The sequence below is a fragment of the Acomys minous genome (assembly GCF_964271855.1).
Source record: "Acomys minous genome assembly, chromosome: 15".
Lineage (NCBI taxonomy): Eukaryota > Metazoa > Chordata > Mammalia > Rodentia > Muridae > Acomys > Acomys minous.
The window spans coordinates 23,840,084-23,852,815 of NC_140497.1; the positions used below are offsets into that span (position 1 = coordinate 23,840,084).

Here is a 12,732-nt window from a genome sequence, read left to right on the forward strand (position 1 = left end):
GAGAGCTGAAAAGATGGCTCCTCAATTAAGAGATCCCGCTGCTCTTCCGAAGGGCCAGCATATTGCTCTCAAAACCCACATCAGGTGACTCGTTACTACGGATAAAGGATTCCAGCTCTAGGGAATCCATCGTCCTTTCCCAGCTTCCTGGAGACCCACATGTATGTGGCAGACATTTACACAGACACATACAGCTAAAGACAAATAACAAAAGTAATTTTTTTTTTTAATGTTAAGGCCATAGAGCTGGCTAAGATTGCTCAGCATGCTGCTCTTGCAGAAGACCTGGGTACAGTTCCCAGCACCCTGGAATGCCTGTAACTGGGACACCTTCTTCTGGCTTCTGTGGGCACCTGCACACATGTGATGCACAGAAACTCACTAGGACAAACACCTATGCACAGATTTTTTTTAAATCTTTAAAAAATGTTGAGGTTATGAAAAAGAAACAGAGAGTCAAAATAGCATTCTAGGTTGGCTAAGGACACATGATGACAACTGTTATGCGTGGTTATAGATGGATTCTTCATTGGGAAAGAAAATGATAGCTGAACAGTGGTGGCGGCACACACCTTTAACCCCAGCACTCCAGAGGCAGAGGCAGGCGGATCAATGTGGTCAAGGCCAGCCTAGTGTACAGATCAAGTTCCAGGACATCCAGATCTACACAGAGAAACCATGTCTAGGAAAGGAAAAGAATAGAATAGAAAAGAAAAGACAGAGAGAAAGAAAAGATGATTTAAACAGTATTGGGGCACTGGGACACTGACTATGGGGCATACTATGAGATTTAGTATTATCACACGGAAGGTAAAGGGAGTCCCATGTGATGAGGGTAAACTGTCACTTACTCTCACAGCGTCTCACATGAGTTAACAGTTCAGTTTGGGAATGAAGCAATCCTGAAAATGGCTCATGGGTTGAAGGCCTGGCCCCCAACTGGACCCACTTTAATAGACGGCTCTGAGAACTTTAGGAGCTAGACCCTGACTAGAAGAACCAGGTCACTAGGGGCGAGCACACTTGGGGGGCTGTATCTTGTCCCAGGCCCTTCTCTGATTCATTTGTTTTCTCTCTCCCTCCCTTCCTTCTTCCTCTCTCTCTCTCTCTCTCTCTCTCTCTCTCTCTCTCTCTCTCTCTCTCTCAGTTTTGAAGGCCATGACCTAAAATAAATCTTACCGGTTTTAGGTTTCTTGTGTCTTGTGCTTTATAATAGCAATGGGAAAAAAAAATACTAACACAATAATAAATACATAGATGTTAATTGATGTTCTTATGAAGCAGATGTGTCAAAATGTTAACAAGTGGTGAGTCCAGATAAAACCACATGGAAATTAGCAGTATTGTGGAGACTTTCTCGAGTTTGTTTGTTTGTTTGTTTGTTTGTTTTTTACTTCAGCGGTTTTTAAAAACAACTTTCAAAATAGAAAATTCAAAATAAAGTAGCTGGTGAATCAGAATGTGAAGAAACAGCTTGAAAAGACCCCACAGACTATGGAGGGTGAAAAAAAAGGAGGGGGTGAGAAAGAAGAAAGACAAAACCCCCACATTTCTACAGCTGTTTTCCTGAATGAAGAAACATCTTGGTGACGAACATGCCTGAGCATTTATATCTGCCCTAGAACATAGAGTTACTGAGTGCTGGAGAGCTCTGGGTGCACCCTTACCCAGCAATTATTAATACCAAAGACAATGAGGCCGTAACTGAATATTTAAAAAGAGGTAAACAAAGAATTAATTTTGAATAGCTGTTCTGACCATAATTTAAAACGAAAGACAATAGTAACTATTTTTAAAGGAGAAACAATCTCAATAAAAATAATTTAAATAGCTGGGTGAGGTGTCACACATCTTTAATCCCAGCACACTAAAGAGGCAGAGGCAGAGGCAGAGGCAGGAGGATCTCTCTGAGTTCCAGGACAGCCTGGTCTACAGAGTGAGTCCCAGGACAGCCAGAGATACACAGAGAAACCCTGTCTCGAAAAACCAGGCAAATACATGATGATGATGATGTACATAAAATATAGAATTAAAATTCCAGATGATATTAACAAATGTAATGGAAATTAGGTTAATTTCTTTAAGTAAAGGACTAGAAAATTAATACACACACATAACTGCAAAAGTCACACTTTCTGACCATGGCTAGTTTAATCTGAAAGATAAAGAACAGAACAAAAATATCGTTCTAAATCATTTGGAAATCAAAGTCTTTTCCAGACTGCAGAGATGGTTCAGTGGGTAGGGAGGCTTGCTTCAGAAGTTTGAATCTCCAGTACTTACATAAAAAGCCAGGTGTGGTCCTTGCAACTGTGATCTCAGCAGGAAGTGGACAGAGACAGGAGGATTACTGACCTTGCTGCCTGCTAGCCTAACTCCAAGCTCAGCAGGGCTCCTCATCTCAAGGAAAGAAGGCAGAAAATGATGGAGGAGGTCACCCCAATGTCCTGCTTTGGACTCAACATGCACATACAGGAGCAAAACACACACATATACGCACACAAACACACACACACACACACACACACACACACACACACACACACACACACACATAACATGCACACAAGTATTTCCCAAAATAATTTTGGAGATGAGCCAATAAAAGTGAGAGCTAATTATACTTAAAATAACAGTAATGAAGATGACATTCATAAAAGACCACGTGGTGAAAAATAAGTGTATGGCCTCAGAGAAAAAATAGTGTCTTTAAAATCTTTAAGAAATGAAATGAGGGCTGGAGAGATGGCTCAGAGGTTAAGGGCACTGACTGCTCCTCCAGAGGTCCTGAGTTCAATTCCAGGCAACCACATGGTGGCTCACAACCATCTGTAATGTGATCTGATGCCCCCTTCTGGCCTGCAGGTGTACAGGCAGCCAGAAAGAAAGAAAGAGATGAAAAATAAAACGAACATATGTAGCCTATCAATTCAAGGAAGCATTTAAAGAATAGTCATCCGGGGAAACCAATGGGATGGAGGATAAGCATTAGAAGGCAACTGGCAGCTTACTACCTCTGCTTCAGTAGTTAAAAAAGAAAAAGAAAAAGAAAAAGAAAAAAAGGGCTGGAGAGATGGCTCAGTGGTTAAGAGCGTCTGCCTGCTCTTCCAGAGGTCCTGAGTTCAATTCCCAGCAACCACATGGTGGTTCATAACCACCTGTAATGTGATCTGCTGCCCTCTTCTGGCCTGCAGGTGTACATGCAGGCAGAACACTGTATACATAATAATAAGTAAATAAATCTTTTTTAAAAAAGAAAAAAATAAGAAGTGGGAATCAGCAGCAATGGTGGGTTTGGTTGGGTAAAGCATTAGAGTACTCACTGAATAGCTCTCTCACAGTTCTCTTGTGGCACTTGGCCTGCGTTCTTTATACTCACAGCAGTTTCTCCTTTCCACAGGAGATCATGTTCCAAGCCTGAGTGAAGGCCCAATCTCAAGGATGCTTCTTCCTATATGGTAACGTTTAATTTATAAACCCGGGACTGTGGGAACAAGCAGTCACTAGGTACAAAGAGCTGTAGTGTATTGAGATATTACTGTAAGGACGGTCATGTGGACGTGATGCTTGCACTAACCCCTCAAACTGAGGCAATGGAGCAACGACTACGTGATGAACTGAGGGGAGTGACGGGGCCACCGCAGCGTGATGTAAGGCTGCGGTCGATCATGTGCCGGGTGACCCCTGACTATTAATCTGTGACAACGGCAGGTAAGCTGCCGATGTGTGAGGAGATACTAGAAAAGGAGGTGATTCTGGTTATCAGTCAGGATGGGTTGGAAGCAAGATGAAATTTTAATTGTGCTAATGAGAAGAACAGGCAATGTAAAGCTTTCAGACTGCTCATTCTGGATTTTTGTTTTTTTGGTTTTTTGTTTGTTTGTTTGTTTTGTTTTGTTTTTTTTAGGCCAAGGTTAACTATGAGGATCTGGAACTGAAGAAGCAAATCTTCGGATAAAGTGATTATAGGGTATTTAAAAAAAAATAACATCTAGTTTTCTCTGACAAAGATACATGTTGACTGTAGAATACTTAGAATCACAAAAAAAAAAAGAGAGAGAAAGGAGAAAATAACTATCACCTAAAAATTTTACAGCAGGGGGCTGGAGAGATGGCTCATCAGTTTAGAGCATTTGCTGCTCTTGTTGAGGACCCAAGTTCAGTTCCCAGCACTCATGTTAGGCGGTTCACAACCCCTTGTAGCTCCATCTTCAGGGAGCCTCACACAAAAGCCCTGTTCTGATCTCTCTGAGTACCTGCACTCACAAGGCATACCCACAGGCACACACACACACAATAAAATAAATCTTTTAATATTTTACAACACACTGATGAAAACTACTTCCTACCATTCTGATTTCCATGGAAACCACACCTTAGCCATGTTTATTACAAATTTCAAAAAAAAATAGGTTTACCTATTTTAAAGCCATGCGTATGTAAAAATTCATAATATTTTTTTTCTGACTTCCTCTCAATGTTATTTTGTGAAATCCATGTATGTTTTTTGCATCCAACTACATTCTGTTAAAGTAATTTTTATTTGCCAGATGCAATTGCTTTTTTCATAGGCTTACTGCCTCCATCTGCGAACCTAGGCCTTGGCATGGAAGCTTCTAGCCTCCATACAATCTAACCTAGGCCTAGAATGTTTTCAGCCTCTGAGGCTTACTGCTGAATAAGCTCACCGTTTCTAGCTCTTTCTGAATTCTGGCTGGCTGATTCAACTCAGCTGTTCTGGCTCAAATTCCTCTCCCAGCTGACTGATTTCAATCTAGGTTCTCAGTTTCTCACTGAATTGTTCCGCTTGGCCTCAAACCACAGCAATCTGTTGTAATCTCCTGGCTCCTTCTCGTTTTTCTGGCTCGTTCTCTCTTCAGCCTCTCTCTGTAAAGCCCTCCCAGTAAAACCTGCCTCTGAATTCCAGAACCGACACAAACTCAACTCTACTGCTCTGCCTCTCTACTCACTGACCCAACCGAACTGACTAGAACTCAGAGGTATGCCTGCTTCTGTCTCCCGAGTGCTGGGGTCGAAGGCATGGACCACCACACTTGGACCTCCCACCCTCACGCCCATCGGTCCATCTTCAAGGCATCCGAAGGCTCTCTGGTCTCTCTGAGCAACTGCACTCACATGCTGTACAAGTGGGCACACACAAGTAAAAAACAAAGCTTTAAATTCCACTAGTGGAATCGATAAAGACCTTCCAAAACTTCCCAGACCTTTTGTCACAAAATTTAACAGACTGACCCCTTTGTAAACACAGAGCAGGCCTGCAGCCCAATTTCCTTCTCAACCCAGTCTCTCTTCCCGAAGCCATATGCGAAGCCAGTGTAAACATTGCTTCACTTAGTCGGCCTGCAAATGTTCCCTGCAAGCCTACCATGTGTACAGGGCATACACACTAGACATGGAGTTTAACTCCATGAGCTCAAGGAGGCTCCTGAGGGCCTTTCCACCAGCCTCTGCTCAAATGGGGAAAAAAAAAAAATTTATTTGTTCCTCCTACTGCGCAAGCGCAGACAGAGCTCCTGGCTCCACCTCCTCACGTGAGTGCGTGGTGGTATAAGTGTCGTCTGCAGCTTTCAGAGAAGTTTCCGGAAAGGCGAGAGAAGCTTGCTTGTGTTCTGTTCCAGCCAAGCACTGAATTCTAAGGAGCTGGAGGGATAACAAACTCCAGGTTTGAGAGAGAATGTGCTGGATGAGGGTGGGAGCGAGGAGAAGTTAGCAGGTTTCAGGTAAATTGTGGAAGTAGTTGTTGTTATTTTTATTGTTGTTCAAGGAGTGAGTTTTGCCAGTGTGGTCCCAGCTGGACTTGAATATTATTATTGTTGTTGTTGTTGTTGTTATTTATTTGAGGAGTGTTGTGTTATTATTGTTGTTATTGTTATTATTATTATTATTATTATTTATTAATTTGAGGAGTGTGAGTTGCGGATGACCACCAGGCTAGACTCGAATTCCGGAGTTCCCCACAGCCACCAGGGCTGAGCCCGCGAGTTGTGAGGCCAGCTCCATGCTCGCCTGCCGGTCCCTTTTTATTGTTGTTGGTTTTGTTTGGTTTGGTTTGGTTTTTTGCTTTTTTGAAACAGGGTTTCTCTGTGTAGCCTTGTCTGTCCTAGACTGGCTTTGTAGACCAGGCTGGCCTCGAACTCACAGCTATCCGCCCGTCTCTGGAATTAAAGGAGTGCGCCACCATCCCTGCCAAGAGTCCTTACACTATACCCGGGCTGCTGGCTCCTACCTCCTACACGTGCGCATGCGCGGAGCGGAGCCCGGTGCAGGCTCTCCGGAGCTCACCACCGGAGTCCCAGAGGGCTGAGCGGGGCTCCCGGAGGCGCCGCCCACGCGGGGCAGCCACCTGGGACGCACCGAGGGAGGCGGGGGACCCGAGCAGCTCACGAGGCGGGCCGAGGGTGGCCCCGCGCCACGTCGCCGCCGAGCTCGGACGATGTCCTTGGGCTCCCGCTGCCCGCGGCCTCGCTGCAGGAGCCGGTGGACGCGGACGGCCCCAGGTAGGGGAGGGCGCGGGGCCGTGGGGTCGGGTCTCGTGTGGGACGCCAGCATCCCCCAGCCACCCACACTCCGCGACCGACCCTGCTTCTGAGGTGCCGTGGCAGTGGCTGGCTGAGTGGCGGTGTTGCGAGTGGGTGGGTTCGCCTTGGTGGTCCGTGCTGCTTGAGTCGGTTCTCTGGATGCTAACATAATTCACCTGAGGGTCCTGTAGTGTAGATGTGAAAGAGTCGACTTCTCAGGTAATTTTTGAAAGTCAAGCCGCTTCCTGGCCCGTCTGGACCGGTATCTTCTAAGACAGTTTTCTTTGGGGTTGAGTGAGGGGTTTTTGTGATTGTTGTTGGTTGGGTTGGGTTGGGTTCTTTGGCTGGTGTAGGGGAGCCGGGGTGTTTTAGGCAGTGATGGTACAGAAAGAAAGCGGAGAAGTTGAGATTATTGGCACCTCTGAGGCTTTAAAGATGCCACAGTGCCCTCGGGCTGTAGAGTGTGGACCGCAAGCGCAGTGTGAAACTGTTGTACAGTGTGTGCAGTTGGGGGAAGACAGGTGAATAAGGGTACAAGCTCCGGATGTCGCTTAGAATGCCAGAGAATTGTTGATTACCTGTTTATAATTTCCGTTTTAATGGCTGTGGAGACGGCATAAAAGTAGCACGCGCTTGACGAAATGTGTTATTCAATTCACATTGCGAAAATAATTTTATTTATTGGCTATGTTTAATAAAAAGCTTCCAGGTTTCATATGATGGGGGGGGGCACTTGGAGGAGAGGAAAGAAAACAATCAAAATATGTTGTATAAACAAAATAAAAAGTAACGACCCCAATTGTCCCCAATTTTCACTTAAAAACATATCTTTAAATCGGGTATTGGTGGTCCATGTCTTTAATCCCAGTACATAGGAGGGAGAGACAGATGGATCTGTGTGAGTTGGAGGTCTGCCTGGTGTCCAGAGCAAGGTCAATTTTCAGGACAGCCAGAGCCACATGGTGAGACACCATCCTCCCTCTTAAAAAAAAAATCACTGCGGTTTGGAAGGGAGAGAACATTTTATCAACTGAGTTTAAGGGAACTGGAGGAGAGAATTCTTGTTTTTTGTTTTGTTTTGTTTTGGGTTTTTTGATTATTTGGGTTTGGGTTTGGTTTGTTTGTCCTTGAGCACTGTACACATAATAAATGCATAAATAAATCTTTTTTAAAAGTTTGAAAAGCTTTGATCCAAAGCAAAAGCCTGTTTTTCCCTTTTGCCCAGAAATTGTTGAAGTCTGAACCCTCTATGATCAAAAAGATCATCGCATTTGCTGGGAAAGTGTTAAACCTGTGTGAGTTCTTTGTTTAAAAATTGTTACCAAAGAATTCATAAAACAAGTAACTCATTTTCCTCTTTTGAAATATTTAACCCTAGCAGTTCATACTTTAAATTGTAGTGTATATCTTACCATATTTTGTTCTTACAGCTTATTAAAAACACTTTTCACCTTTACTCACGTGATCTTTCGGTCTTTTGAAATTTTTTCCCCTTGTACTAACTAGTTACTTGGGCATGTTTTAGAGTATGAAGTTATGTATTATTATACAGTGTGTGATACCTACACTATAATTTCTTTAAAGTAGGGCAATCAGCCACAGTTTTACAGTACTGGAAGATCAATGTTAGAAAATTGGTTGGGTTTGGTATTTTTTGCTGTTTTGTTTTTGCTAAATGTACTAATTTAGTATGCTTTTGCTGTGTTCAATTTCCTTTCACCTTGGCTTAGGGAATGCTTGCCTTTTTGAAGGATGATTTTAATCATTTGAAGTGCCTGATTGTGCTCCCTTAGGTGTAATGAGGTCCGATCACATCTCCAGTCCCTGAATGCTCTATGTTTGTGATTAGTTTTGCTCGGAAGCTATAAAGTGCTATATATATTAAAGATGAAAATGACCTTATTCTGATCAAAAATGGACTTCTTGTTCAACATATTTCTAGAACAGCAGTATTTTATCTGTTAATTTGATGTGTTTAAAAAAAAATGTTTTCCTGGGATGGCTTGGCATTGCTTTGTAATGTTTAGCTTTGTAAAGTTAGTTAGTATCCTGTGTTAGATTGTCAGAAATTAATATAATAGAGACAGCTTTATTTTAAAAGGTAGGGTGGAGTTAAAAAAAAAAAAAGACTAAGCAAAGGTCAATGTAAAATCCATATGCGTTAGTTAATTCTTTTAATAAGCAACTTTGCCTGTGAAGAGACTCTCTTATAGTCTGGTAGCAACTCTATATCCTTAGAGTGTTTAATCTGCATCTATAACTCCTTTGTACTCACTGCCCTTTGAAATTAATGCTAGCTCCTCCTGAGGGCGTCTGTTACTAAGACAGCCGAGTCTTTGACATAGCTGGAGCAACTGCTCTCACCTGTGTAACTTAATTGGCGTAGACAGATCGTTATCCGAACTTACTTTTCATTTTGGATGGCTTTGTTTAGTTCCTATTAAAGTCAAGATGGATATAGAGCTATCACTGAACGGTGATCTAATGGAGAGAAGTGTCACGATGTAAATCTGACACACTGGACACACTCACTCTCTGCCTTACATGCTTCAAGTGGGAGGGAAGTGCCAGAGAACTTAAAACCTCATTTCTTTTATACACTTGTTAGCACTAGTGGTTTTCTAGACTGAGCCTTAAGACTAAAATGAGAATGACTGAACGACATTCTATAAGTCAGCAGGAACCATGGTCTTCCTCCAGTCTAGATGTTTAACTCGATAAAAGTGGGTACCAGCGGCTCCTGTTTTGTAGAGGGTAAGGCAGCGCTTTCCCTCGCCCATTGTAAGCACTGTGATACTGTAATGACCTGTCTTGCTATGATTTTTAAGAGAGGTTAACCAGACAGAATCAAAGTTTTATGTTACAAGCCAGGGGCACTGCTGTCAGTAGGTTCAGCAAAGAATTGACAGCCATGTCAACATAATGTCATCGGGTATGATGTGAAATGATAGCAGGCGGGGGAAAAGCCCAAGAGAGCCTGTTGTGTCTTTGGGAGTCTGCTTGGCCTTTGTAGTGTTTCGTCCTCTTTGTATGAGGCAAGACCTGTATGGGATGAGGATCTTTAGAGAAGGGAGAGAGTGGCCATCTTACTTCATGGCTTGCTTTGGGAGACAGGATTTCTACTTTCTGTGACTTAGTGTTGGGAAGAACTGGTTCCTGTGAGCTGCTTCCTACAAGAAAAGATGGGGATGGGATCCTGAGAGAAGGAAGGTCAGGTAGAAACTTTCCCTCTGAAACTCTCAGAGTACTCAGGGTGCCATACAGTGGAGTATCGTTTCCTGAGCCCCAACACTTGGGTAGTGTGTGGACTCTGTTGGAGTTTGTTGAGGTAAAATGTATGGCTTTATTCAGAGTCTCTAAAGCACTGGTTCTCAACATGTGGGTCACGACCCTTTGGCAATCCTCTAGCTCCAGAAATATTTACATTATGACTCGTAACAGTAGCAAAATTAAAGTTTGCAGTAGCTTACTGAAATTATGGTTGGTGGACGCCATAACACGAGGAACTGTATTAAAGGGTCGCAGCATCAGGAAGGTTGAGAGCCACTGTTCTGAATGGTATAAGACCCTCCCCTCCACCAAAAACAAATTGAGTAGTAATAGAACTCAAAGGAGTTCTTTTTAGAAGGCATTTACTTCAGTTCAGCTAGATAGTGTCAGAGCTAAATGCATGACTAGACTCATGACTGCCGATTTGCTGCTGTTCCTACTAGTCACACTTAACGTACCTTAGGTGACTGTGTTGGCTAGGCAGTGTTCTCTCTCTCAGGCTGGCAGGAAAAAATTTTAATGAAAAAGGCATCGCAAGTTCACTAAACATATTAATGTAAAACTGAGCAAGAACAATGAGCGAAAAACTGTATAAAGAAAAGGTATAAGCAGTATATTCTCAGTATATATAGAGGGTTACTGTAATTTTGTGCCATGAATTGATCAAGATGAGGATAGACAGAGCTGTCAGAGAGTTAAGAACAAAATCTTCGCTTGTGTAAGCTAAGTAGTAGTAATAGTGAGGGAAGTCGAAACCCAGCGAACTTACAGTGGTGTTTTTATTTACGTTGTCTGTCCTGAGCAGTGTGGTATGCAAAGTCATAGTTGGTCAGGGAATAGGAACAACTGAAGTTAACAGCAGAAGGACACGTTTTTAGATAAAGCTTTACAGATCAGTCATTTCAGTTAAAAACCTATAATTTATATGTGCCTCAGTTTAATCATCTGTGGAGTGGAGACAAGTAGAATCTTAAAGGCAAACGTGACATTAGACGTATGTCAAGAAGGCTATTGCTGCTGTGCAAAAAGGTTGGGAAGTGGTGGGCTGAAACCTTTTCAGATTTAAATTCATGTAAAATATTTTAAATGACCATTCTGCCTCGTTCATGAGAAAGATGTAGGGTTTACTAAATTAAGGAATTAGAATTGTGTATTGGTGATTTTCTAAGCATTGACTCCTTTATAAAATTAAATATTCCTTTTTGGCACAGGCGTGAGGGATGGGGTAACTTAGGTAAGCCTGGGGATACACATCTGTAATTCCAAAATTTGGACCAAAGGCAAGAAGATTACCAGTTCAAGGAAAGTTTGGACTACTGGGGAGATCCCTTTAGAGAGAAACAAGGTGTGGGAGATTGCATCTCATCATGATGCCCCTGAGTTAATACTTAGCTTTTTCAACAGACTAAAAGGTGAGTATGAAAGATGGCTTTTGAAGACCTTATTCAACTAATTTACCACATATATCGATAGAGTCATAACTATCTGTTAGACTTAGGATATATATTCTTGTGTTAAAATCTGCCAAGTATTTGACATGCTCATGTTTTGTATCAGTATACCAAATTCTATAGCAATGACTTAGACATAACCTTCATTATAAGTAACAATTAAGGCCTGAGTTAAAGAGTAGGTTCAGTCATCTAGCTTTTGTTCTATCCTCCCTCTATGTTCCTAAATCTCTCTTTCTTTGCTTTCAGCTCCCATCTCCTTGCTATGTATGCAAGATAAAGGCAAAGAGGGACATTCCTGCATTTCCCCTAATTTTTTCTCTGTATAAGACCAATAATGACTTATGACCACCTCCCGATGAGAATAAGCATTTGTAGATCAAGTGAGCAAACAGCAACTTATACAACCGCCCCCCGCCCTTTGAGGGAATGGGGCATCATTCTCTTAAGGTTTCTTCAGGTTCAACTGGGGCAAATAATACCTTGGAATGAGCCCCCCAAAATTTGAGAGAATGGTTAAGCCATCTAGTGATTGCACTTGTGGTTCAGTTTCTAAATGTTGAGAGATTCCAGGCTTAGTAGGAGATTGAAATGGTGGTCCAAATTAGATCAGAAGTTTTCTACAATGTTGTCCAGGGAACTGTCCAAATCTTATGGGTAAAAGCAACAGAATCATCTGGAGCTGGAACTAGGAGGATGCAGGATGTCAGTGTCCATCGTGCTGAGAGGAATGATTCCTGTCAGGTCTGATGCAGCTGGTTATTTTGTTCTGAAAACATAATTTTTCACAAGCATTATACAGTTCTAACATTATAATTGTATGAGGTATGCAGGATGCACAGAATAGTTAAAGCTAGTTTTCTGGTCATTGTATGGGTCGACGTAAGCCTCAGAGACACACAGAATATGGCATTTAATGTTGTTCTTACAGCCCTAAATTTCTTGAACAACAAGACAAGTTAACTCCTGACAATACCCAGCCAACCTCAAAGATGATGATGAGCATCAAAGAACCTCCTTATGGAGATGGCTTCAAAGGTGGCAAACCAGCCATTAGGCAAAATGTCCTTGTTCCTGCCACAAACAGAATCTGCCTAAAAATGGGCAATTTAGATGCAGGCAGAGTCAGGGTAAGCAAGTCCTCAATAGTTCCTGCCCTGCGAACAAGTCTGGCAGAGATATTGGGCCAGAAAGCTGAAGATGAGGCTTCAATGCTATAAAGTGTATTGGGTGACTGGTCAGGCAGTAAACTGTCTTAAGTCAATTTGTATATTTTGGAAGCTGCTAACCCACACTGCTGGTTCACTCAGGAATTTACGTTTTATTCCTTCTCAAGTCTCTGAGGGGCGTGGAAGACAAGATAGTATAGTTTTACAACCAAGCTTAGTTGATTAGAGGACAAGATCATTTTAGATCAAGATAAAGAAGTTAAGCTATTAGAGTTGAGATAGGATAGATATTGAATCTCATTC

General features: G+C 42.4%; 1 protein-coding gene across 6 annotated transcripts in view; it reads left to right on the forward strand.

Moving 5' to 3' along the window:
* The first annotated feature begins 6,370 nt into the window (after positions 1 to 6,370).
* TEX15 (testis expressed 15, meiosis and synapsis associated) overlaps positions 6,371 to 12,732 on the forward strand; it is a 71,669-nt gene continuing 65,307 nt past the window's right edge. For 5 of the 6 annotated variants that reach the window (XM_084760355.1, XM_084760359.1, XM_084760361.1 and 2 more), the window contains exon 1: positions 6,371 to 6,518. The gene's annotated coding sequence lies outside the window, so the exon portion shown is untranslated. Of the gene's footprint in view, positions 6,519 to 6,611; positions 6,759 to 12,732 lie in introns of those variants that run through there. The other variant, XM_084760356.1, reaches the window with a different exon arrangement.